Genomic DNA, 27,547 nt, shown 5'->3' on the forward strand with positions numbered 1-27,547 from the left:
GGGACTGGAGCTGTGTGCCTGACCCTTGTGTGGAGCCGAGGGAAAAGGAGGGAAGGAGCTCCTGGATGGGAATTCAGCCCGTTCCAAGCTGCTCAGCCAGCCGTGATTTTCCTGTTTCACTTCTCCAGGCAAACAGTGTGAAGGAGCGAGCAGATCTTATCAGAGCCCGTGTTAACAAAAATACATCAAATAAAAACCTGCTACATTGCAAATGTCAACACTCCACACACACACAAAAAATGATATCTAAACTGCAGTAGGGTTGATTTTATTGCCAAAGCAATTCCCAAAGATTGTTTTGAGAGACAACTTTGCTGTTTGGCCTCACAGGTGCTGTGAGGCTGTGAAATAAATGCGTCTCTCATTTATTCAACATTACCTTCACAGGGGTGCTGTCACCAGAGACAGGAGCGTGGCAAAAGGAATTTCAGCCTCTGGTTTGAAATTTACTGCCATTGTCCCCTGATTCACTCCAGGTTAGCTGGGAGTGGGATAAATTATCGGCCATCAAAATTAAATTAAATTCAGGAGTGATGAACACAGGCTCAGCGGGAGATTTATCCTATTTTGTACCCTATATGTTTTCCTGGGTGGTTTTTACTCCTGTTCTCACTGAATAAAATGGAATTACAGCATCACTTGCTCCTGCTCAGAGCCAGAGGCCTTCCAAATTCACACAAATCCGAAGGTGATTAATGAAACCCCAAATCACTGCCAAGGCCTGCCCCAAATCACGAGCTCAGGCTCATTCCTCCTCTGGAACATTCCGTATGGTGTAAGCTCTGTCACCTCGGGAGGAGAGGATCTTTGGGAGGCGAAGGCTTTGAAGAACATAAAGTGGTGTTTCCCACAGGAGAAAAAAAAAACCCAACAAACAAACCAAAAAACATCACTCGGGTGTTATGGGAGCAACCGCAAGGCTGATCATGGGAGGGAAAGAAAGCGCGGATTAAAGAGAATGAAAAAGTGACCTCAGAGGTGCTGGAACAATGCCAGGAGTGCTGGAACAAAGGGAAAGCCATGTGAGAGCAACACTGGCCTGAAACATCCCTGAGGATGAGCCTCCAGCCCATCCCAACCTGAGAGCAATAATGGCCCCAAACACCCCTGAGGATGAGCTGATGCCTTTGGAGCTACCTAAAACCAGAGGCCAGGCAAAGTTAAGGGAATAAAAAGCAGTTCTGTTTATGGAAGGGCCTTCAGGGACATTTCGGGCAGATGAAGCCCACCCAAAATGGATGAGGGCTCACGGGTTTCACACTTTTCTAAGTTGGGTCCATTTCCATCTTGGGGGTTAATCTCCCAATTCCAGCTCCAGGGAATGAAGTCATTTCCCCCAAGTTTGCTGCCCCCAAGTCCCTTTTGTTTGCATCTCTCGGGGCCTGAGTGAGGTGTCCTTGATTGCCAGGCCTGGAGAGGAATTGTTGTGTCTGAGGCAAATGGGGAAGCAGCAGCTGGCTCTGTGTGTGGAGTTTGGAGTTATCCACTGAAGAGCTGCAGGATCACAAATAGATGGGAAATACAAAAGCTGAAACCCTGAGGCATCAGAGCCTCCAGCCCATCCCAGTGCTGCAGGATGGAGCCGTGTCCCTGCTGGACTCTGCTCCTGGAGGAGCTGCCAGGGGCTGCAGCCGCGCCGTGACGTGTGTTGATAATTATGATCTTATGCCATCGATTTGCTCTCAGGGTGTTTTTCCAATCAGGCTCGGAGATCTCTTTGTTCTGCCGTGTAAAACCCGGCTTTGAGGTCACTCCTCGCCTTCCACACCCTTGGCTGTTTATGGACGCAAAGCTCCGAGCCCATTTCCCACTGAGGAAGACAAGGAACAGGTTGTGTCATTGTCTGGCTCAATTGTTCTCCAGGACTAATTCCAAGGAGAGGAACAGCTCACCAGCTTGGGGCTTTATTGTTGTAAAAGCCTCCTATCAACAATGAAAGGATGTGCAGGGTACCAGCCGTGGGACTGAGGGGAAAAAATCTGCTTTTCATATTGAAAATGAATGGGAACCACCTCCATTGATTGGAAAGGAAAACTGGTACAAGGTTCAAGGGCCACCTACTTAAAATGAGTGCTAAAGGCCATTTCTGATGCCACCAAAACATCAGCTCTGGGTTTCTGTGTGTGGCAGAGGCCTGCAGGGACATCCCAAGGGATGCCAGCCTTTCTGTGTTTCGGTTCGGGGTTGTGGGGACAGATTTTGGCAGCCTAACCTGCATCTCCTTAAAGCTGCAGGCAGCACATCCTCCTGTCCCGGTCCTGGGCATCGTATCCATTTAGACAGAACTCTGGGATCTTCCAGAATAAAAGGATCCTTATTGCAGGAGTTGGAAAAGCATCAGGAGGGATGAAATATTTCCCCTCCACACCAAACAGGGAACCTTTTCTTCCAGTGCTGCTTTAGGACTTGCTCCTGCAAGGTCTTGTCTGTCAGCAGATGCAATCAGCTTTAAGAGCCTGAATTACCACGCTGGAAATGACTGGGAATTGTTTTGGTGATATAAAACCCGGCGAGCGCGGAAGTTCTCTGGAGGATTTGGGCCAGCAGGTTCAGCACCTGGCAGGAAGGAGCCTTTGGTTCTCAGAATCGTTCCTGGTGTCCAGGACAGCCGCTCATCAGGGCTCCGTGCAGGGAGCTTGCGTTTCACTGCCTTGCAAGATATTCCTGCCACCCCCCTGGGACACAGGGGTTTGGGATGATTTGGAAAACAAAAAATGGTTAACAGCGTTTTGCCGAGTTTTTCCAGGTTTGAGGTCTGTGACAGGCTGAAGAATTTGCAGGGATGGTGTCAATCTGATGTCACAGCGGCAATAAATCCTATTGTGCTGGATTACATTCTGCCCATTAAAACTGCTCTGACCCATTGTCATCCAAGTGGAACCACATTCCACTGGCTGCTCAAAAGGTTCTGATTTCACTCCCGATTGTTGCCAGGGCAACTGCACCTCCATCCAAAACTGCCTCACCAATCACTGAACAGACTGCAGATAAAGCAAAGCACTAATTGCTTATTCCCACTGAAAAAGTCCAAATCAAACCTTTCTGAGGCCTGAATAGCAGAAACTCGAAGGAGTTGCTGGAGGGTTACTTGGGGTTTTTTTTTGCATGAGGCACCAATTGCCTCATTTCTTTGTGGAATAACTGGCTGTGGTGACAAAATACCATGAAAATCTTAATATTCTAAGTCTATCCAGAGCAAGAGTGCACTGGAAATCTCACCACAGGCCGCTCCTGGAAAGTGTCCTCACTCAGTTGTGGAAAACTGAAAGGATTTTCATGAATAGTCAAACAGCTGCTGAAGGCTCGGGAGTGGAAATAGAAATATCTGAATTTCCCCGTTGAGATTTCTGGTGGAAAGTGGCCTGTGTTTTATGGCCTCTACTTTTATGAAGTGAATATCATCTCCATGGCTCAGATTTGTCCTGATCTATCTTTGAGTGGGACAAAGCCAGGTAGGAAATTGCTCTTTCTCCCAGGGCTGCTGGGAATCAGCATTTCCTGGAGAGCAGAAGGGGCCACTTGGCCATCCAAAACCGGGTCTGTAAAGTCAGGAGCGAGCAGGGCCAGGTGATGCAGGTTCTAAACAGTTATAAACCGCTCCTAAACAGTGCCCTGATGTTGAAATGCACAAAATTTGGTTCCAATTTGAAACAAGCTTGGGAGAGAATATTTTAAAAGGAGCTGCAGATGTTTTGTGAAGTTGTCTCAGGAATGGAGATGCTTTTATTAAACATGGAAAATTTCCAGCGGTTTTCCAGTAAAATTTTACTCTTTTATCCTTTCACACTCCTCTGTGAGCCCATCTTGGTTTTCCCTTGAAGAAAAATTGTCTGAAAAAATTGGTTGTTCACCAAATTTGCCCTCTTTTTTTTCAGTTTGTTTGCCAGACCATTGATTTTTATCAAATGTCAGTCTTTAGATCTTCTCTGGGAAGTGTTGACCCACTGTTCTGTACCATGACAGCAAGGAGAACCCCAAAATTCAATGTTTCCTCTGCTGTTTCTTTCCAGAGGAAATGAAGGGCTGGAACCCTCTCCACCCCAGCATGTCAGCACAAAGAGCAGCTGAGGAGTTGGAGATTGTCCTCCCCTGCATGCACCCTCAGAACATGAATTTATCTGCTTTGGAAAGAGGAACCAAGGATGGAATCATGGCTGGAAAAGGCAAGAAATGAGCAGTTCCTCGTGAGATTCAGCACAGACACGTCTCGAGTTGCAGCTCTGCCTCCTGCCAGCCAGGACAGACAAATCCTCTTTTACAGCTGAAGATGGAAAGATGAAGAATGAAATCAAGCCCTTAGCCCGGTTTAAAAGCAGGCAGAAATGTGGGGTGGAATTTGCTTTGTTGGGCTCGTTTGTGTTAATTGCACAATCAATGACTGCAAAGGGCGCTGCCTTCCCAAACCTCTCACCAAAACCTCGGGGTGGGAATATTGGGCAAGAAAGGCGACAAATGACACAAAAAGGGGCAGAGCATCAGGCAAAATCCGGAATTTCAGCCACACCAGGGAACACTGAGGTGAGGGAGAAGCATCCTGGTAAAAGGCTTACCTTAAAAAAATGGAAACCCCCTCTAAAACATATCCCATAAACCCAAATGAAACCCATCTGAGAGAAAACAGATAAAAAATATCTTTAAAAAGACATTTTATATTTTTAAAAAAAAGATAAAATGATGTCTTGCTATTCATTCAAGCCTCTGGTTTACAAGGTCTATAAAGTGATATATGCAATCTACCATACATGTGCATTCCAGCGTATTCCACCTTAACAAATTGTTAAAAATTAAAAAAATAAAAATGATTTATACCTTAAATTATTATGGCGCCACATTTTATATTTATACCATATATTTTTATGGCATCATAAAAGTCCTTATCAGATACTGAAACAAAAGCCCTTTATCCCTTAACCATATCGAGCATTTTAAAAGCGAGGTGAGGGAAAAGTGAGGTGAAAGGCAGAAACTTTCTGAGTGTGGAGTGTTTTTTCCTCCTGACCTTTCCACTGCTCAGAACCTCTGCTGGCAGAGGGGCTGCTCAGATTTCGACCTTTTTTTTTGTCTGGGAACGCGTCTTTTGCTAAAGTTTTAGTTCTTTGGGAGAAGCTCCCCGAATAAATGAGCGATCCATCAGTCCCTGCTCCTTCTGTGACAGGCACAGAAATCCCGGGGAGTTCCTGGATGCTAATTCCGACACTTCCAGCACAGAGCTGCTGCCACACTAATGAAGCCCATCTAAAATATGGATTGCCTGGGTAGAAGCTGAATTTAGGGAGTTTGCAGCCGCTTAACTCAGATTGATCAGCCGGTATTTGCTGAGCGCTGCCAAACCATCCATCAAGCGCTGTAATAAAGCCTGGGTTTGTCAGGAATGGATCGGCTGCCCCAGCTCGGCTGATTTAGCAGCCCCCATCTCGTTATCTCACTGCATTCACACCTTTTCCAGAGCAGGAATCAGGAGAACACTCCAGAATGTCTGCTCTGGTTCCAGAAAAGCCCAGGAGCATCCTGGAGTGTGGAGTGGGGGAGAAGAGAAAAGAGAAAGAGAAAAGAGAAGATGCAGAAGTTCTGTGAGATTCATTACTGAAGTCTTTGCAGATCAGGAAATCCAATTTTCCTCCCGTCCTTCTTTCAGTGACTAATTTCTCTTACTGTAACAAGGAGTAAATAAGTTTATCTCCACCAAAATTTAAATATTCACTTCCTCTTCTCCACCCACTACGTTCACTCGGAAAAGCACTTCCCTCTCCATGCCAGCTTGTGAGCAAGAAAGCTCACAACAATACTACAGAAAACACTCTAAAAGAAGGTTTTTCTATTTATTAAATGTTTATAATCACGCTTTGTATCACCATCCCCTCAGGGAACGAGTCAAGGCTCCCAGGAGAGCAGAGGATCCCAGGAGAAAGGGAAAATGATGGAACACCAGGACTTTGCAGAGGTTTTTTTATCTGGACAGATAAAATCTGGATCCCCCTCTGGATTTCCAGGCTTGTGGTGGCCACTGCCTGGAAAAGAGCTTTGATCCACAGCACAGGCAGGAGGATTTGAGGAAGTTCAGCAGAAGGAAGATGCAGAAGCCAGGAGTGTGTAAGCAAAGCCCTGGCAAAGGCATTGCAGGGCTGTCAGAGGCAGCAGCTCTGTCTGTCTCTGGCTCCTTGAGGCTCTGTGTGCCAGGTGAGCTGCTCGGGACAGGTCCCTGCACCTTGCTCAGGAGTGAAGAGCCCAGGGACACAGCCAGGAGAGCAAATCCTGCCCACCCTGCCTCTTGTGGGACCTCTCCAGACCCCCAAAAAGGCATCACAGAGTTTTACAGCTTAAAATGTTTGCTCGGGGGTATAGAAATAGAGGGATTTCTAAGGGGGATGAGCAGGATTCTTGCTTTCTCACCTTTATTTTGGTGGATTTTCATGGCATAGGAGGGGGCACAATCTCTCGGCCGGCTCCTTGCCCAGCCCCATCAGTGACACGGGCGCTCCCACGGACACTCAGATCCAGCGAGCTGTGTCTATTCCTGCTCCCAGTTATCCCAGCACACCCCGAGCAGGCTCCCCAGGCAGGGTGATCCCTCTGACTCATTGCTGCCAGCCTTTCTCACACCCTGCGAGCCGCAATCTCCTCGGGGGGAGCTGCGAGCTGCTCTGCCCTGCTGGCCCAGGAACCCTCCCGAGATGCTGAGCCCCTCCAGGAGGGACAGAAAGGACAGAAGGGAAGGGAGGAGATGCCAAAGCGGGCTCTGGGTGGTCCCACAGCCCATCCCCAGCAGGGCCAGGTGCTGCAGGAGAAGGTGACAGTGCAGTTGGCAGCTCTGGAAGGATTTCCCTCCTCTCTGACAAGTTCTCACCCTGATCTGCGGTAATTAGAGCCCGGCTCAGCCCTGCAATTACACAGCTTAGCACCCTCCCTAAGCACGGGATCCAACAAGCTCTGCCTCTCTTTAATATTCAAATTAAGGCGAATTCCAGCCGCACAAACCGTGTTTCCAAACAACAGCGAAAGAGCTGCCAGGTTCCACTCCAAACACCCCTCCAGCTGAACGAGGAGCAGTTTATTCCCACCCCGGCTGCCCAGTTGGTTTAAAGCTCTCTAAGGCACCAGAATTTCTGTTTTCGTGTACAAACACAGGGGAAAGCGAAATTAGGGAAGTGAGAAATGGGCTTTACCTTAATGTCCTGCTGAGGTTTGAAAGAATCTCTGCTTCACTCCCTCTTTTCTTTTGCTCTGTCTCTCTCCCTCTCTTCTTGCATGGCTGGACTGACAGGTTGGCAGAGCTGAGAACGACAGGTTGGGTTTGTTTTTTTAGACACAACTCCTCCCCCTCTCAAAGAGAAGGGAAAAAAAAAGAGAAAAAAAGAAAGAAAAAAGCAAGACTGTTTGGGAAAAGTTCACAGAAAATCCCGTCCTTTCAGCACATTGGAACTGGTGAGAAAAATGCTGCTTTGGGGAGCCCAGCAGTTTCCCAATTGTTTTTCTCAAAAAGGCTCAAGGTCCGCTTTGCAATAAGTGTGGAGCAACCAAAGGATTTACACCAGGAACGTCTTGACCCCAAACCTTCCCCATTTCCCTGATAAACTGCTCCAGAGGTAATTACAGCCCCTTCAGAGCAGCCTTGACCAGAGAGCTGCTGAAAAAGTGGAAAGGGCTTTTAGCAGGCAGCACAGACACCTTTGGGCCCTGGATTTTATCCTTGTATCCCATCATCAGTCTGTGCAACAAATGTCACCAAGAGATGGCTGAATTCCTCATTTTTTTCCCTCAGAACCCCGTGCTGCTGCTAATCTAAATAACACAGGTTATTTTAAATTCCTGCTTTACTCCATGCTCTGAATTGGTTGCACAGGGACCAGCTCAGCATCTGTCCCTGTCAGCTGAGAGGATCCCAGAGAGCTGGGGGAGGTTTTTAACAGGTCACAGTGACCACAAAAGTGAGGTCAGTGTAAAAAGCTTCCACTTCCACGGGCCTTTCCAGGTGTTCTGGCTCAGGTGGACAAAACCCATCCCTGGGAATGTTCCACTGTTTTTAGAACCAAGATGCAAACACTGGTTTTACCCCGGGTTTATCCATAAATTCTCAATTCGGGCTGTGTCAAATGAATTCAGTGCTGCTGGTGCCTGTGTCCTCCTGGCCATGCAGCTTTGCTCCTGGCAGCCCATGGCACGAGTTTTTGCTAATAAATGTCAGGAAAGAGGAGCCAAGAGGCTGGGGGCTGTGATGAAACAACTCCCACCCTCCCACTGCCCTGCAGCCTCCAACAGAACTGACAGCCGGTCTCTTTCAGCCTCTGAAGCTTTTTTAAGTTGGTGGTTTGGGCACAAATCTGCAATTTCCAGGCCTGTTCTCTGCAGAGTCGCTGCCTCTTCCCTACCCAAGCAGAAAAACAAGTATTCAATAGACTAATGACTGTCATCTGCAGGAATTTACACCCAGACTCCTTGGATAGAGCCCCACATCCTCTGGGACCTGCACCAGGGCTGGGACAATGAGGGTTCAGAGGATTCCTTTACCTGGGTCACTGGTGTCGCTCTGTGCTGAGCACCAGCAGCTCTGCAAAGCCAAAAGGGCTCCAAAACTCTTGGGAAAAAAAAAAAAAAACCCAACCCAGTTTGATTTAAGATTGCAGCCAGATGAATTAGAGGTGAAACCAGCAGGTCTCACACAGAGGCAGCGTGACATCATATCCAAAAATGCCTCCTTGCACTTGTTGCAAGCTCAGCTTTACCTCCTGTGCCAGGGGAGGCCACATCCATCTCCTCCATCTATCCCAGGAGTGGTTTCCAGCCCTGCTGCAGAACACGCTCACACCCTGCCCCTCTCAGCAGGCAGCTGGGCTCAGCTGGGCTCAGCTCCCCACTCGAGATCAGGGAGAAAGCAGAAAGCTCAGAATTCCCTCCTGCCACGGAGACAGCTCCCCAAATCCAGACACAAAGCTCAGCGCTGATGGATCATGGCTGGAGGCACCACTGCCGGCTGGGGGAAGCGAGGAACTGTTCTTCAGCTTACAGCAGGGTCACAGCCTGCAGCAGGAACTGTTCTTCAGCTTACAGCAGGGTCACAGCCTGCAGCTTTCTGCCCGAATTTCCAGTGCAGATGCACGGGGATAAGAATCCAGCAGCGTTAAGCACACGCCAGTGACAGCACTGCTGTGTCAAAGGTGGATTTCCCAGCAGAAATCCAACCAGTCTGGCTCTGCTTCGGGTTTTTCTCAGTCCTCCCTCCTCAGCTGCATGAGGTTGGAGATCCAGACTCTTCAAAAGATTTGCAGCTTGAAGAATCTTTAAGATCTTTTAGCAGAGGGGTTTGTTCTCTTTATTGGTTCAAGTTTCTTGCCCTGGCACCAAGAAATCACCAAAAACATGCTTGGCATGATGCTCTTGCTTTACCTCTGGCATTTTCAGCACACATGGGTGTCCTGGAGAGGGAGGGAAGCTGGAGAGCATCACAAGGAGAGGGAAATCTCCAATCTCCAGCTGCAGCTTCCAGCCCAATCCCAGTCCAGCCCTGGAGTGGGACAGGTTTTTGTCAAGGCTGTGTCTGCTAAGGGTGAATTAAAGCCAGGAGCCCTCAGTTCTCAGCAAACACAGTTGCTATAAGAGCTGAAAAACAGTCAATAAATGCACTTCAATTAAGCACTGCGGTGAGGTCAGATTTCTTGTTTTTCCTGTTTCACCAGCAAGTTTCAAGACAGCCTCATAATGAACCCTGGGAGCACAGCTCGTTACAGCATCAGAAAAGTTGCAAAATTGCACCCAACTTTGGGTTGTTATGTTCTGGGAGCTACACTCCCTGAAGGGGAAAAGAATCAAAGAGGAAGGAGCGTGTCTCATAAGGTAGGAACTTAATCCCAAATGCCTTGGTGCCAATGAGGAGATTCCCATGGTTTGAGTAGGTTTGGGATCAATATTAGTGTGTGGAAAAATTAAATGACTCAAACTGCTGCTTGCAAAGAGGTGACAGTGGAAAAGTAGTGAAACAAACAACAAAGGGAATAAAAAGTTAGTTCATGCATCAGTCCAAAGGTGGAGAGGATGGGAATGGGATGTGTTTTTGTGGTTACCTGGTGGAGTGTGGGTGAAAGGAAAGGTTTATTTTTCCTCTTGTGTAACTCTAATCTTTTTACCATGCATGATCCCTCTCTTAGTGCCACTTACTCGACGTGTGATGAAGGGGATGCAGGCAGCAGCCGTGCCTACAGACCCAGCAATGGCTACAAAAACAATTACAAAACCAAAAAAGAGCCAGGAACAGGGAGTAAAGTCAGTGATAACTAAGGTTTGTAAAGACAATTATTGAGAAAATCAAAAGAAGAGGGATTGAAAGGAATGGGAAGGAGCTGACTTCACAAACAAACTGTGGGCCTGGTGGATAAGGCCAGATGTGGAGAAGTGAAAGAAGCAATGGGGGGAACCATAAATTCCATAGGAATTCCACATTCTGTTACTGTCTCCAAGCTGTGGATTTAGAGAAAAAGAAGAGAGACACAAGGGAAAACAAAAACGGGGGGGTATAGATCAGAAGGGGTTATGAGGGGTTTGGGGAAGTCTGTACCTCTCAAGTACCTCAGCCAATGGAGAAGGAGAGTGGGAAATGTGGTCAGGAAATTGGGATAAAAAGGAGGCTGCATCCTCTAAAAATTCTGTGAGTCCCCATGGGGAGTGCCCCATGGCCTCTCCCTTTATTGGAGCAAAGTTCCAGGACTCCTCTGTCTCCTTTTTGGACACAAATCTCTGGTGTTTGTGGATTCATTTTCCTGACACTGAGATAAATCCCGTGTTTTCACGTCAGGCTGGTGTTTCCCACTGATTCCCAAGTGGATTTGTGTTCCCTGATTCCCTGTCCTGCCTTGCAAACCCCTCCCTCGATGCCTGCAGACATCCCTTGTCCTTTCCAGCTCAGCAGACCCCGGAGCCATCCGGGGAAAAACCACATTTCAATCCCCAGCTTTTCATCCTTGGAGAGTGTGGATCCCTCCATCCACCCTGCAGTGGCCACTGATCCCAATCCATCACCTCAAACCCCAGCAAACACGTGCAGAACCCGTTTTGCAGCCTGGCTGAGGCTGTTGCTCCAAGTTTCTGCTCATTCCCAGCTCAAACTCTCCTTTAATTCCATAAAAACGGCAGGTGCTGAATGTTTGATCGGGCAGGGAGGAGGTCCCTGCAGGGAAGAGCAGCTCAGGGGACCTTCAGTGCTTGCAGAGTGGTGTTCCCATGAAAATCAGCACAAAAGTCTCTGTTTGGGGGCTGTCACAGAGCCCCTGGCACACCAAGAGGTTGTTCAGGGTGTTGGGAAGGACAGGAGAGCTCCAGTCCTTTTCCATGTGAGCAGGGACTGAATAATTCACCAAGAAATCAGCTGGCCAGTGTGGAAATAATTTGAAATTAACCGAGCCCTTAGGTATTACATTAACTGGATCTCTAGGGAAGGATGTGGATTACTGCAGCTGAATAGAGCCCTTATTTATCAGATGGAAAAGGTTAATGTCATTTCCTTTCCTTTCCTCCATGGTTTTCCTCACCACATCCCCGTTCCTGGCGAGCAGGAGGTGCAGACAGTGTAAGAACATGTGCTTGATTGTTTAAATCACCAGAGCTGTTACTTGGGCCAGGGAGGGGAGTAAGAAATTAAGATTTCTGCTGGTTTCCTGGGGAGAATTACAGGGCTAGGAAACATAAAACACGGAGGAAAGGAAAGGAAATGGGTTTTGGAGCAGCTGGGCTTTGATTTGACATCCTAACTCAAGGAGGGAGTTTGTGCATTCTCATCTACCGTGGTGCCTAATGGGGACCAGGATCAAACAAATCTAATATTCTCATTCCATACTTTATAAACCAAGAGTGCATTAAGAAAGGTCATTTTTTTTTCACTCCTTAATGAAGTTTGAATACAGTTAAATTAAGTTCTACTAATAAAGAGTCTATGCTTTTTTTTCTAATTTGCCTCTGGAGTGTCTAGAGCTGTTGACCTAAAGATAAATATCAGAGCAGTTCAGCTATCTATTATGTGCTCTGCTAAGGATGTCAACAAGTTAATTCTAATGTCAACTGGGGAGAAAATTTCCACGTCAGGACTTAGTTTGGGCTAAGAGGAAACAAAAAGTTCTTTTTGTGGTAAAAAGCTCAAGACACCCAGGTTGGTTTCCCTGTCTCTGGTAGAGGGTATCCTTGGATAATCCAGGTAGGGATATCCCCTTCTGCAGTAACTAAGATGGACCTAAACCACACTGAATTCAGAACTTCAAGAGAAGGATAAATGTTTCTGACCATTTGGGAATGTCAGGATTCCAGGTGCTGGCTCCTGTCTGTCCATGAAGAAGGATGGATGAGTGTGGCATTGGGATTTGGCTGCTGACCACAGCTCTTCTTCCCCCCGAGGTCTGCAGGTGCTCTCTGGGCACCTCCTGCACGTTTCTGCTTGCCTTGCCAGAGCTCAGAGCTGCTCTGGGCTCCTCACCACCCTCTGCTTTTCCAAAGTTTTTAATTCCTTTCCTTAATTCCAGCTAGGCCCCATAAAGAGGCACCTGAATGCAGCTGTTGGTCTCCCTGACCACACGAGATGTGAAATCACCTCCCAGTTTCCAGCTCCAAACCTCAGGCACGCTCCTTTCCTCTCTCCACATCCCATGGAAAGCAATCCAGCCTGAAGGGACAGCGAGGGCCAGGACTCCTGGGTGATCCTGAGGTTGCTTTTCCTGGCTCCACTTTCCATCCCTGACCTGAGTCAGTGGCTTTACCTTGCACAGGTGCCTTGAGGACAAAAATTCCATATTTCAGGGCACGGCAGCGGGGCTGGCTAATTCCAGCTCTGAAGGCAACGGGGACAGAGATGCCCATTGACTCATGTGGGATTTGCAATGAGCCCTTATCCATTTTACATCGGCCCCAAGCAGCCATCTGAGGATAGCAGGGACTGACTCTTAATTCCTCAGCGGGTAAACAATCAGCATCCCACTTAGAATGGAGTCAATTAATGGATGTAGCCAAGGCAACCCCTTGGTGGCTCCTGAGTTGGCTTCATGGGCTATTTGCAGGCTATGAAAAGAGCTGAGTGCATCTGCTCTCATTTTTTTTCCAGCTCGTCCATAAAGGAAAAGCTTTCCTGGACAACCAGGCAGCGAGGATAAAGCAAATAGCCTTTCCCAGAAAGCCAACCTTGACTTTGTTATAATTGCTGTGTAAATATAATCCCACTCATCAATTAAATGCTGCTCTCCAGGGCTGGAACATTATCCATGTTCATGGGGATGGAATCCCTGTCAATTCGCTCGGCTAACTCCGTATTCATGGGCTTTAGCCTTGGGAAAGAGAATGTGATTGCTTGAATAAATTCAGCCGCCACCTCCAGCACCCCTGGATCAGCTGGCAAGCATCAGTCTGGCTGGAAATGGGGCTCAGAAATAAGTTGCCATGGAAATCCTAAATATTCTGCCCTCAGCAGGGGGATTCAGATAGGATAGTTGATAAATAGAAATAACTCAGCCCTTGCCAACCTCTGTGCTGACCCCTTGGTCCTACAGGTGTTACCGAGAATCAGAAATTTGGGTTGGTTTTTTTTTCAAAAGTGTTTGAGTAAGAAAAGTTCTGGATTTTCACCAGCATTCACAGTTCCAGGTCCTGTATTCCTTGCAGATCTCTCCCAGAACCTCCCACTGCCTATGCACGGCCTCTCCAGTGGGGTTTCATGATTTTTGAGCGGTCTGGATGCAGCCAGCTCCAGAGGCCAGAGGGCAATTGCTAATGGGCTCTGCCAGCAGCCCTTGCCCTGGGGGTGACCTGTGCTCCCTGTCCCTGCCCAGCCCGGGGCCAGCCAGCACCTGACCCCTGCTTTATGGTCCTTGTTCTGTGTGACTGAACATTCCTAACAATTCAGAACGGCTCCGTGGCTCTGCTGTTTCCCCAGCACGGTTGCAAACTTTACAACCCCAAATACAAGCTGGGAATGGATTTCCCTCTCGGGCAGGAGCCAGCAGCTGTTCAACAACAGCCAGCACACCCCTGCAGCAGTTTAGCACCAGGCCTGACGTGTGTCCTGCCTCATTAGGCTGAGGAAATTCAGGCTGGAGACAAATCTTGGCCCTGTGCTGGCAAAGCAGCGCAAGAGCTCAGTACTGGGGGCATTAAACACTGCTGGTGTTTAAAATCTCAGTGTGTTTCACAAGGGAGGAGAAACAGTTCCATGGAACACCGTGGAGGTTGTCCATGGACTTTGGGGTGCTGGAGTGACCCCAAAGGAGAACAATTGAGGTAGAAAGGGTCTGGAGCACCAGGAGCAGCTGAGGGAGCTGGGAAAGGGGCTCAGCATGGGGAAAAGTTGGCTCTGCACAACTCCCTGACAGGAGCGTGGAGAGAGGTGGGGTCTGTCCCTTCTCCCAAACAACAAGTGATAGGACAAGAGGAAACAGCCTCAAGTTGTACCAGTGGAGGTTTAGGCTTGATATCAGGAAGAATTTCTAGGCAGAAAAGGCTGCCCAGCCCTGGCACAGCTGCCCAGGGCAGTGGTGGAGTCCCCATCCCTGGAGGGATTCAGAAGTTGTGCAGATGTGGCACCTGGGGACATGGGGCAGTGGATTTGGCCATGTTGGGTTAATGGCTGGACTCAGAGAGTTCAGAGGTCTTTTCCAACCTCAACGCTCCTGTCCCTCAATCCTAAAACCAACTTTGGGGCAGGAATATTGCTTTGAACAACTTTTCTACCAGACAGCGGTGTTGGAGCACTTGGACACTGCTTCCCTTGGTGGAAAATCATTGGAAAATGGGGGTCAGGAGGCGGGGGTCGGGGTCAGGTGTGGGTCAGGTGTGCATTGGACATGGGATGGACACGGGATGGACATGGATCAGACAGCGGATGGGTGAGGTCAGACAGGGGATGGACACGGGATGGACATGGATCAGACGGGATGGGTGAGGTTAAACAGGGGATGGACATGGGTTGGGTGCTGTCAGACAAGGGTTGGACACGGGTTGGGTGCAGGTGGACACGGGATGGGAGCGGGGCAGATAGACACGGGTTGGACATGGGTTGGACACGGGATGGGTGGAGTTGGACATGGTTTGGGTGTGGTTGGACACGGTTTGGGTGTGGTCACACAGGGATGGGTGAGGTCACACACAGGATGGGTGCGGTCACACATGGGATGGGTGGGGTCACACACGGTTTGGGTGTGGTTTGGGTGTGGTCACACATGGTTTGGGTGTGGTCACACACGGGTTGGACACGGTTTGGGTGTGGTTGGACACAGTTTGGGTGCAGTTGGACACAGTTTGGGTGCAGACGGGCCGGCGCTATCCCTTCAGCACCACAGCAGCTCCGGCGGAGCTGGAAGGGAAACCCCCGACATCCCCCGGCCCCAGCGGGACCAGCTCAATCCTCCCCCTTGCAGAGTGAAATAAAAAAAGAAAAAGCCCTTCTGGCGGTTTGGGTTTCATAGGGGTTTGTGCTGGAAAACAAATTAACCTAAGAGGATTTGGGGAATTCGAGCTGGGAACAAAAGACAAGGTGGAAGTGTCTGAGTTTTGAAAATGTGCCCAAGGCCCTGACCGGCAAATCCTTTCTCTGAATGCTCTTGCTAAGCCCTTTCATCAGCACTAAAGGAATACAGAGAAAATGTGCTTTTTGTTTTTTCTGCAGAAAAGATTACCTGGAAATTATTTTCAGTAAAATATTGGTTGTGCTTTCTCGTCTTCTCAAAAAAATGTTTCTGTTCGTGGAATTATATCAGAAGAAAACTTAGCAGCCACTAAATCTGTGGATGTGATCTGGTAATTTAATAAAACCATCATTTGGTTTAATGAAGGTTGGAATTAATTAGTCCAAGACATATCTCTTGAACATTAATAATTAACTTTGGGCTGAGACTGTTTCATAGGATCATGGAATGGTTTGGGTTGGAAGGGACCTTAAAGTTCATCCCATGGAGAGAGGGGATTTCTAAACACTGGTGGAAGAGTTTGCTTAAAGGACTGGATTTCTCTTCCTCCAATAGTTTGTCATTTACTTTTGGCAACTTTCAATCCTTTGTGCTGAACAAAGCAAAGAATTGTGCAGAGTAGATTGAGAATTTAAAAAAAAAATCTTCATCAAGAAGGGCTGAGAAGATGCAAGGAAATGTTCTTACAAGACAAAGCGCCCTCACATCACGTGCACAAAAACCCAGCATTTCATGTGCTACAATCCCATCTTTGTGCACGTTTAAAAACCCAGTTTTTAAGATCTCTAAATGATATTTCAGTGATAGGCCAGTGCTGTGTATTCTGTGCATTGCAGTGCCTTTCAAAAGGATGTGAGACAATCTTATCTGCATCAATAGTTTGTGTTTCGTCCATTTTGCGTTTCCAAATGTAAGAATAATTTGATGCTTTGCTGGTTTAGTGATGGGATCTGATTTGGGTTATCAAAGGAAGTGTTGCAAAAGCCTTGGGTGCCCTTCCTGAATGCTCCAACCATCGCTGCCTCCTCACCCAGGTGTTCTCAGCCACAGCCTGCCCTTGGTTCCACAGCTATGAAAGCAAACAGACACAGCTCAGACTGCACAACCCCTCCCTAAATCCTCTCATTTTCCTGCTTCCCACCACCCCGGAGCTGCCTTGGGTGCTTCGCCCTCGGATGGAGCCAGGAGCGTTCCTGGCTCCGGGATTCCTGCAGGGATTTTTTGGCAGAGCTGGGAGCTCCTGTGCAGCTCTGCCAGCACTGCCAGCAGAGCTGGGATTTCATCCAGCATCCACCCAACTCAGTGGGAATATCCTCAAAAACAGAAGGAAAAACTTCCCACTAGAGTGATATTTTCCAGCTCCTGCCCACAGCCCCACCTCTCCTTGCTCTTTGATTTAGCATTTATCACTTTTTCTCAACAAATTAAAAAAAACCCAAACAACTGCAAAAGGCCACATCTGGCCTCAGGAATCACGATGAAGATGGGAAAAAACCCTCCTGGAACAGAACAAAAAGGCCCTGAGCAGCTCTGAGCAGAGACTGCATGCCAGCCCTCATGCCCATAATAAATCTGCATTTGATCATGAGCTCTAAGTCCTTAAGCACATTGTAAAAATGGGGCAAATCCTCTTTGGGAATTTACTGACTTAAAAAAAAGGAAAAGCAACATAATTCCATTTATTTTAACATCATTAGATGCTGAAAAAGAAGCCCTGATCATATCATGGGATGTATTGCTATTATTATCAGAAGGCTTGATTTATTATTATATTGATTATAATAATAAATTATTGATTATAATAACTGCTGTTATTTAAGACTTGATTGCTGGCACATAAAGGAATCTTGTGCTGTGGAGTTATGTGGGAAATCAGAAGATGGAATGAGGAACAAAAACCAGTTCCTACTTTGCACTTTTTTCCCCAGGGAAGTCTAAGCTATTTATTGTCAGGATAATGGCACCGAGCTTGGATGGGGCAGTGGTGCTGGAAAATGAGGTTTTTCCACCCTCTGTTCCTGTGTCCATGAAGGAAAATAAAGTGAAATCCAATGTATCCTATCGTTCAGTTCCTATCAACATGGTTTGGGGACTGGCTTCCCAAAAAATCCCAGAAAAACCCAACTAAACCTCAACCAATGAACCAAAACCCCTCCACAGCTCCAGGTCCTGTTGGGCTGGGGATTTTGCTGCCTGTTCCCAGAGCCAGAAGTTAACTCAGCCGCAAGGAGTTTCTCTGCTTCTAATATGAGCAAAATAGAATTAAGGCACTTCTCCTTTCTCTCCTTTTCCACTGGAAGATCCCTCTGGGAAACTCCTTTTCCACTTTTTTTCCTCAGCCACTTCAGCTCTGGAGCTGAGCTGAGGCAGCTGGGCTGGCCAGTGGGATTATCCAGGAGAAATCCATGAGCTTGTCCTGAGGAGTGTTTCCTTTCCCCAGCAGGCAGAGTTCCTCTCCTGAGGATTCCAGCTCTCCCTGCTCCGCTGGCTCCCTGGCTCCCTGACAAGAGCTGGATCTTCAAAGCTCTCCTTGCCCTTTCCATGCCATCATCTGTATTTGCATTTCGTGGCACCCAGAGCAAGCCAGGCAAATTCCTTCAAAGTCCAATTTAAGCTTTGTAGAATTGCCAGATTGGGGGGGGGGGGGAACGCTCAGGAAATGGAGAAATCTCTGGGCTCTTAACAAACATTAAACTCCTGATAAAAAACGATGATAAATTCATCCTCTGCTGCCCCAGGTCACCTTTGAACAGCCACAAGGTTCTTGATCACTTTGCCAATTCCCCCATTCTTTTAGAGGCCAGGTTTGTGTTTTGTTCTGGTTTCTTTGCCTGTTTATCTCTTAATCTTTGGGTAAATTGCAGCATCTGAATCTGGCCATTGTAGGAAGGGGTTCAAAGCTTCTCACCTAATTCATAGCCAAGGTTGCCCTTTCCTCGAATCAGGCAACTCTTTGTTTATTTTTCCTGTGCTATGATTTACATTTCCAGGGTCACTTGGACCTGTACTGACAATATTCCAATAAATACTAATTTCTACCACCAATACTCCCATTCATTCCAGGATTCTTCAGTGGGGGAGAAATGACTGAACCTCTCTAGACCTGGTGGAAGGTTTGGAAATGTCCATTGGCCACATTATCATCCCTTACTGATGGAGCCATGACCCCCAAAATAAACAGCTGGAGCTGGACACAGAAAATATCCTAAAGGATGAATTGTTCTGAACATGAAAAGGTTCCATTCTATTGTTTTTTATATAAATTTATGTCACAACAAATAAAAAAAGACATTTGAACAAGTGAGCCTAACCCTCTGAGGACCAGTTTTGAGCCACCACATAGCACACACATGAAATATTATTAAAAAGCAAATATTAATGATTTTAAAACAAATACTCGTGATTTAAAAACAAGTATTCCCATCACACTGACAGAGCACCCAAAACAAACATGAGATGAGTGTCCCTGTCCTTTCCTGTGCTGTGCTGAGGGAATTTGCCTCAGCAAGAAGTTTTCTTCTAGAATTCACTTTACCCAAGAGCAGAGAGAAAAAATAATCAGAGGCTCAGGATGAATGTAAATGGTACAACCAGACTGGGTGAGCTCAGTGAAAGGGCTGATGTAAATGTAGATTTGCCCTAGTGCAGGGAGAAATAGAGACAAACCTTCACAGACTTGAGCATAAAACATGAAAATATAAAAATTATTGGAAGAGGAAAAAAAAACCAATTACAGAGACAAGGCTGTTGGTGTGGAGGAAAAAAAGAAATGGAAAAGAGTGTACCAGGGAATAAATAAATTCACTCTTTATGGATAGAGACACATCAGTTTTGGGTCAAATTAGGATGAAATCAGCTGGATTTATGCAGTGATTTAACTTAAGAGACACAATCCAGCCAAGCTGGCTGCTGCCAGGTTGTTGTGGCCCAACAGAGGAGCAGAACCCAGGAATTTCCCAGGGATGGAAACGGAAAGGACACAAAAGGAGCTTTACCTTTGCTCAGGCAGCCACCAGGAAGTTCTTTGGAGGCTCCTCCGTGTCCCTCTGGCAGCAGCTCTGCAATCTGTGCAGAAAAACAGGGGCTGGGTTAATAATAAAGAAAGGCAGGAGCTGTGAACGCCAAGGACTCGGGTTAAACATTGACTCTGGTCCTTGGCAGCGAGCTCGGGGGGTCTGCACGGCTGCACCTTGAGGATCAGCCACGCTCCTCCTCAGCTCCTTCCCAGCCAGGACACTCCAGGCAGGGAGCTGGGGCCACCCTGCACATCCAGGGGAGCCTTTCCAAGGCAAGGAGCAGGAAACTCTCCAGGTAATAAAAGCCCTTCATCATTCAAATGGTTCTGCAAATATTTACCCATGAGATTGGGTCTGGAGTTAGCCACTGATAGACAACTTCAGAATAAACAGGCTCAGTTTGTAGTAGGGTCTATTTTATTTATATTTTTTTTTTCCTGTAAGAAGTCTTTTGTTTCTAGATTAGCATGAGGTTAAGGTAAGGACTTGCAGCCTGCACAAGAAGTGCAATCTCATTTTCTCTTGAAATCACACACCGTGTCCTTTCCTGTGCTGATGGAATTTGCCTCAGCAAGAAGTTTTCTTCTAGAATTCACTTTACCCAAGAGCAGAGAGGAAAAAATCAAAGGTGCAGGATGAATGCAAATGGTACAGCTGGACTGTGTGAGTTCAGTGGAAGGACTGATGGAAATACACAACTTCCCAGAGTCCTTCCTCTCCACAGGGAGAAAAAGATCCCTGGAAAAAGGTGAGCACAACCTTCATCCCCACACAGGAGCTCTGCAGCATCGAGACCTTTCAGAATGGTTTCAGCTCCTGCTTTTTCCCTTTTCACATCATGTTCAGGCTGTTCACTGAAGATTAATGCAGGCACCTGAAGATGAATTTGAACCATTTGGATTTCTGGGTACGGTTCGTGCAATCCCTGCCCAGGGACCAGGTCTGAAGCTGGGACATGAAATGAGAAGAGAAACCCAAATCTAAAGGACTGAACTGGAATGAGTTGGTCCAAGGTGTGGCAATGTGTCTAAATCCACGGTGGGTTTGTATTTAGATTTAAAAAAAGCCAGTTTTGACTCTTTTCATGCCAGCTCAGCTCTCCAGCACTGCCCTGACCTGGAGAGAGGAGCTCAACCCCCCAGAGCTGCCCAGCTCAGGGTAAAACTCCTTTTTGTGTCTGCTCTGGTGCTGCTCTGGGTTCTGTGAGGTGACACCAGTCCCTGCCTGAGCATTTCCACAGCCCCAGGTACCCTGGAAATCCAGCCCCACTTTGGTAGTTCTGTAATACAAATTAATAACAATAACTAGACTTGACTGCTTGACAAAAAGCAAATAGTTCGGAAAAAGCTGTCTTAAATCTTTCTGTCCCACTTCCCCAGACCAAAAAAAAATCTCTAAATGTTATTTCTTTTGGCAGCTGAAATCTAATCCTACCTTGGTTAACATAACAGAGAGAACAGGAAGCGCTGTGAAGGAATTTTTCATTCCCTGGGACGTCTTTGATCCCGCTCCCCTCCCTTTTCCTATCAGGTAATTTTCAAATCTCGATGTTTCCAGTTAGTCTACGGATCTTCTTGTTTTGTCTACTCCAGGCAAGCCTTATTTAACTCCCATTTCAGGGATGAAAATCTGCCCTGCATTGAGACTTCGCTGTTGTGTAAGCGGAACCTGAGAACTCCAGAATCCAGGAGGGAATCTGACTAAAATTCACCAATTTTTTTGGTGGAAAACCAATCATGGCTTTGCTTCAGCACAGGCAAGGGGCATTCAAACATTGCAGCAACCCCAAACAAACCCCTCAAGCATTTTTTCCTGCAGCCACCACTTTTTGTCACTCAGTTTGACTTCCTGAGATACAGAGGGAATTTTATTTCACCATTCTCCATCTCGGTTTGTGCCCACCTAAAATTTGTAAAGCTCCAAACAAATGAATGTCTGATTAATATTTGGGGTTCTGGAGGAACGTGTCCAGCCTTTTTCCAGTCCCACGTGGAATGCAAGGCTGCATCTCTGCTTTGGGCAATAAAACAAGTCATAATTAAAATATTTATGACTCTGAAAGGGCTGGATTACCACAGAGCAGCCTCCTGCTCATAGCCAGGACAAATCTGGAGCACTCCAAAGCAGGAGAAAACATAAAAATCATAAAAATGACACCAAGATCATCTCAGAGCAGCACCACAGCCCCTCTGCCTGCAGAGGGGTGAAACACACATCCAAAACAACGCAATATTTCTGTGGAAATGTTGTACCTTTATTTATCCTTTTTCTACTCTTCATTAACAATTTTGCTGTTACATTTCCATTTATCCCACAGATCACCAGGAAATAAAACTTCATCCTCAACTCCCCTCTTCTCTTGATGTTAAAGGGTTTGTTTTCCATCACCTAAGGATCATTCTCTCCTACTCCCACCAGTTCCTGGGGTTTTTAAGGCTGTGAGAGAAGGGGAGATCAGGAGAAAGATGTGGCAGCTTTTCTGTTGTTTTTAAGTGAAGGAATAAGCTTGGAAAACGCAGTCCCTGCCTTTGTATCCAGCACCTCCAGGACCATCAGATCTCTCTGGTGCACAGCAGGAAGGTTCTGCAGCTCCCAGTGCTCCCTGGGATCCTGCAAATATCCTTCTGTCATTCTGGGATTTAAGACAGCACAACTGACAGGAAAAAAGAAGTTCAGAAAGTCATTGGGAAAAACAAAAAATCATTGGCGTGATTCTGCAGGTACTGAGACTTAATGATTCGTTATTTCCAATTTCATCTTTGTGCTTTCTTATGGAAGCAGCCTATTTTGAGGTGAGAATTCTTCATTAAATTAAAAAAAAAAAAACAAAAAAAATAAAAAGCCAGAACAATTAATGGAATGAAACTGGAATGCCAAAGCGTGCTGCATTGTCAGATGCATTTATGGCTTTATATTTTAATTTAGGGCTTAGTAGCCCTAAGGAGTCATAGGCTTGTGTTTCCCTGCCTCTGTGCCTTCCTGCCTTCCAAAGGGCCAGGAGAGGAATTGCTATTTTGAAAAGCAGCACAATAAAGTTTTATTAGACAGAACAGGCTGGTTCTGTCCTGGGCTGGCCCAGTGGCAGCGCTGGATGGAGGAAGCCCCAGGCCAAGCACAATAAGGAGAGAAGCTCTGGAATGTGACATTGGCATTTGTCTCCAGCGGATTCCTCACCTTGGAAGGAAGATTTCACTCCTCAGGAAACTCTTCTCTTCCTGTTCATTGACAGCTGCAAAATAAGAGAGTTGTTATCCATCAGTTGTAGGGTTCAAAAATAGCTCTGAGCCCCACCAAGAGCCCCTTGGCAGCCCAGGAGAGCCCCCCTGGCTGCAATTTCTGGTGCTTTGGTTAAACTTCCAAATATCCTGAGAGATGTGACCCCTCTCATTTCCCTCTGCAGACTCTCCCAGCTAAGAAAGAGTTTAAAATGTTTTCCCTGCTAAATCCTAAATACTCTCACCCCTTTACAAATGGTTGTTGAGATGTTTCCTTTCCCTTTCACCTGGCTGATTTTAATTTCTCTAATTCTTTGGCATATCTAGTGGGCGGAAAATGTTATAAATTAATAAATTCCTTTCCTGCACGGAGCTGAAAAAGGAGCCCGGGGTCAGCTGCAGGTTTCACACGACTGTGGCCAACCCTGCTGCTCACCCACATGTAAAAATGCAAATTATATTTACCTGCCATGAAGAGGTAACATTGAGTAGCCAAATTCCTTTTTATAAGTATTCATAAACGCTGTTTGCGTAACACATCACCGTAATCAGATTTTTTTTAGTTGGGCCTGTAATGAGATCTTGCAGATTGGCTGTTATCTAAAGGGTTTATGTTTATTAAACAAGTAAATAGCACAGAGCAGCAACTTTCCTGGGGCCAAGCTGCCACCTCTTCACGAGCTTTTTTCTTCTTCCAACAGCTCCCTTTAGTGCCTTTCTCCATCGGGAATTCCTGGCTCTGTGCAAGGAGTTCAGACACCTTTCCCAGGAGAAAACTCCAGCAGGTGAGACCACATAAATCCACATTTTTCAGGGATATCTGACAGAGTTTAACCCCAGGCTAGGCTTGATACCCACATGTTTCACAAAAATTCTATCTTGGGACTTTTTAGACCTGAATGAATGTGCAAGAATTTCCTGAAGAATCTGTTTTTTAAAATTAACTTTAACAATCACTTTAGTCATTGCATTTCTAATAAAAGTAATTAGCAAAAGCTACACAAAATATTGTCTGAAGAGCATATTTATAACATTTAATTTATAGCAAATTCTGCTTTAGTGGAGGTCATGACTGACAAACTGGAAAAGTCCTGATTTTAATTTTTCTTGTGAACTCGGCGCTTGTCTGGACAATCCCAACCCAACAGTTTCCCTTATCAGAACAAAACAGGGCTGTAAAAACTGACGTGGGGAAAATGGTTTTCTTGTGAACTGGAGGAGATTGCTCACCTGGAATAAAGGTGACCTGAGCTTTCCATGCAGGCTGGAGCAGCTCCTGTCCATCCCGTTTTGTGCACATTTCCCAGAGCTTTGAGGGCTCTTGCCCAGCCATGTCGTTTCTGATTAAGGGCTGAGCTAGGCCAAAACCACAGATCCCAAAACCTCTTCAGCTTTCCCAAAATACAGTTCTTTATGGGAATTCAGCATCTGTCTCCACCATGAGCTGAGCCAAAGCCTGACCTCCACCACCAGTGAAATTTGGGGAAGTTCCTTTTCCCGTTCCAAGCTGGGTTTGCTCCCTCCAGAGGAGCCATCCCAGGAAATCACTCAGGGTGTTGATAAACCCACAAATTAAACTTCTAGGTGCTTGACATCCAGGCTGTTTGGTGCCAGAATGTTGTGTCCAGCTCCTCCAGCTGATATCTATTTAGTGAACAGCCATGTGCAGCACCTCGCACACCCAAAGGGATTAACAGCAGTGGAAAGTATTTGAGGAATTGCAGGTGAGGCATTTCACTGTGCCCAGGGGGATTTCTGTCCTGCTTTTCATAATGAAGACGGTGTTTTCACAAGGTCACCAGCAGCATTCCGACCTGTCCCAAGAAATGCAGCCAGCACAGAGCTGGGATCAAGGAAAGAAAGAATAGGAATAATATTGTTGTGTCCCTCAGCCTGTGGAAAAAGCAGGCTGGGTCTCCAGCTGCAGAGATCCAAGGGATGGCTGAGGATCACAGCAGCTCCAGCAGATCCCAGCCCTTTCTTTCAGGATGCTGAGGTGGGAAATTTCTCCAGGAAAATTGATTTTAGAAATGTTTTCAGGCAGAACCCCTGGGCTGCTCAGCATCCTCGGTGTGCCTCAGCCACAGCAGAGAGCAGTGCCCTGCAGGCAAGGAAAAGGTTTGGCAACCACAGAGAAGTGAATAAATAGAGATGAAACAAAGCAGTGAGTTCCTCTGCTGGCAAATCATTTAATTAATAGAAAGATTCCAATCTCCCAGGCAGCACAGGCATGACACGACTGAGCAGACAAACGCTGTGTGTCGGGGTGTGACCTCCCCGAGCTGGGAAACAGGAATTCTGTGTGTCACTGATGAGCTGCTGGAACATCCTGAGGTGGGAGAATCCTGCTGGGTTATCCAGGAATGAGGGGATCTCCGTGATGTGCTGCTGTGGGGAGTGAGGGGCAGCAGGAGAAGGGCACAGTGCGGTGTTCCCTGATCCTGGCGGAGCTGCAGGGGTGACACCCAGCCAATAACCCCCAGCTCAGTCACACACTGCAATTTCCATCCCATAATTGCACCACGGGACACCCCAGGCTCTGCTTTTCCAGGGGATTATTGCACTCCATGGAAAGCTGGACTCGCTTGGCCTTTGGCCTCCCAGAACCACCCAAAGCTCTCAATAATCTCCAGGGCTCTGCTCCCTGTTGTGTCTTTCTCAGACAAATGGAAAACACATTTTCACTTCAAACTAATCCCCATTAAACAGCGCTGAGACCAGGCAAACCCTTGAGCTGATTCTAATAAAAAAAAAATAAAAAATAAATAAAAGAGAACATATTTAGAAACAAATTAGCCTTGTAAGTGAGGCACTGCAGGATCATTGTGTGAAACCACCACTGGACAGATGGGATTTGCTGCTCCAAGAGTGACACCAGGCACAGGAAACTCAGACACAGGGATGAGCTGGGCTCTGCACAGCCAGCTCCAGTCCTGGTGTAAATTGGAGTGGGGGCTTCTCAGTGCTGGGAAATGTGGGAGCATTGTGGGGTTTGGTGGAAGAGAGGAATCCTGAGCAGGCTGAGGCAGGGAAGGGAGCTCTGGGTGCTCTGAGGGGTTCCCAGCAGGACATGGAGCTCTGGGGGAAACTCCAGAGGAGGCCCCAAGGTGATCAGAGGGATGGAGGAAGGCTGAGAGAATTGGGGTTGTTCAGGAGAGGAGAAGCTTTGGAGTGACCTCACTGTGGCCTTGCAGTGCCTGAAGGGAGCCCACAGGAAAGATGGAGAGAGACACAAGGGATGGAGGGACAGGACACAGGGAACAGCTTCAAACTGACAGAGGGCAGGGATAGATGGGATTTTGGGCAGGAATTGTTCCCTGTGAGGGTGTTGAGGCCCTGGCACAGATTCCCAGAGCAACTGGGGCTGCCCCTGGATCCCTGGAGTGTCCCAGGCCAGGCTGGACAGGGCTTGGAGCAGCCTGGGATGGCGGGAGGTGTCTCTGCCATGGCAGGGGTGGGATGGGATGAGCTTTAAGGTCCTTTCCAACCCAATCATTCCATGATCCCATGATTTAGCCAAGTGTGTGCTGTGATTTACCGAGACACTGAGCAGAGTGTTACGAGTGGGAACCTCAGCTTTGTGTTTTTATTAGCAAAGCCCAAGGAAACGATTTTTTTTCAGCATGATCCCTTGATCCCTCTCATCCCTACACCCTTTCTCCTTGGCCACCCTCACTGCAGCATCGATGCTGCCCCAACAGGAGACAGCTCCAGGCCTGAGCACCACCAAGGTGAAGCATTCCTGTGCCATCGTGTCTCTGCTCCCCAGGGAATCCATCTCTCCCCATCCATCCACCCAGGGGCCGGTTTTGGATCCCTGGCTCCAGCTGTGGAGCTCGGAATGCGGAGCAGAGCTCTCCTTCCTCGCCAAGCATTGTTTTGAGCATGGCTTGTGAGGGCTGGGTTTGTTTGGGGCTGGCCTTTCTTCTGTTGCTGTTTTTGGGCTCTGCATGGAAAATGGCTCGGTGAGCTCTGTTCTGCTCCCACTGGAGCTTATTTTGAATTCTCCATTCTCCACTCCAGGCACTGGTTACATCCAGAGATCATTTAGGATGTGTGAATGTCTTAACAGCCCATTCCAAACCCCACTGAGGCTTTCTCTTTCCTTCAATAGGCTTTGATTGGGCCACAAGTAAACAACCAGGAAATCTGAGTTGTTTTAACCTTTGTTCTGCCTTTCTCCTTTCCTGCTCTCACTTCGTTACTTCATTTGTTACCTCACACCTATTTAAAGATAAGACTTCTTCCAGTTAAGAGCCATGCCTTGAATTTTTTCTCCTTTTAACTTTCACTGATTTTGATTTATTCGTTCTAACCACCTTCAATGGCTTAGGTTTGTTGAGTAAGTGCAAATGCTGACAGAGTTAATTTTTGTCCCCACAGGACACAGGAATGAGCAGGATAAATCCCTGCGGGGCTGGGTTTGATTTCCCGTGGCTGGGGAGATGGACAGAACACTGGGATAACCCTGTTATCCTATGATATCCTGTTATCCCAGCCTCGGGAGATGGACAGAACACTGGGATAACCCTGTTATCCTATGATACCCTGTTATCCCAGCCTCGGGAGATGGACAGAACACTGGGATAACCCTGTTATCCTATGATACCCTGTTATCCCAGCCTCGGGATGGAGATGGACAGAACACTGGGATAACCCTGTTATCCTATGATATCTTGTTATCCCAGCCTCGGGAGATGGACAGAACACTGGGATAACCCTGTTATCCTATGATATCCTGTTATCCCAGCCTCGGGATGGAGGAGGGCGAGGCTGTGGCTGAGGAGGGTCTGAGCTCTCCTGTTTGGGGAGGTGAGGGGCAATTCCCACCTCCCTCCATCCACGGAAGATGTTTGGGAGGGCTCTTGCAGCTGGATTTTCCACCTGGCCG

At 47.2% G+C, this 27,547-nt stretch overlaps 1 protein-coding gene and 1 long non-coding RNA gene across 6 annotated transcripts in view; one reads left to right on the top strand and one right to left on the bottom strand.

Annotated features, from left to right (window-relative positions):
* The window catches only part of KCNJ16 (potassium inwardly rectifying channel subfamily J member 16), a 37,388-nt gene extending 14,724 nt beyond the window's left edge, over positions 1–22,664 (bottom strand). Inside the window, exons 1-3 of one of the 3 annotated variants that reach the window (XM_058852234.1) lie at positions 22,616–22,664; positions 19,421–19,490; positions 7,164–7,271 (exon numbers count right to left, since the gene is read on the bottom strand). The gene's annotated coding sequence lies outside the window, so the exon portion shown is untranslated. Of the gene's footprint in view, positions 1–7,163; positions 7,319–19,420; positions 19,491–22,615 lie in introns of those variants that run through there. The other 2 variants (XM_058852235.1, XM_058852236.1) reach the window with 2 other exon arrangements.
* On the top strand, positions 19,604–27,041 carry LOC131585768 (uncharacterized). Of its 3 annotated transcripts, XR_009279046.1 has the most exons (7): positions 19,604–19,736; positions 20,166–20,189; positions 20,288–20,479; positions 20,859–20,971; positions 23,358–23,441; positions 24,241–24,380; positions 24,697–27,041. It is a non-coding gene; the product is annotated as an uncharacterized LOC131585768 (long non-coding RNA). The 3 variants fall into 3 exon arrangements; XR_009279045.1 differs by having other exon boundaries at positions 20,166–20,479; XR_009279044.1 differs by lacking the exon at positions 19,604–19,736 and having other exon boundaries at positions 19,748–20,479.
* The last annotated feature ends 506 nt before the right edge of the window (positions 27,042–27,547 follow it).

The sequence above is a fragment of the Poecile atricapillus genome, chromosome 17, assembly GCF_030490865.1.
Source record: "Poecile atricapillus isolate bPoeAtr1 chromosome 17, bPoeAtr1.hap1, whole genome shotgun sequence".
Lineage (NCBI taxonomy): Eukaryota > Metazoa > Chordata > Aves > Passeriformes > Paridae > Poecile > Poecile atricapillus.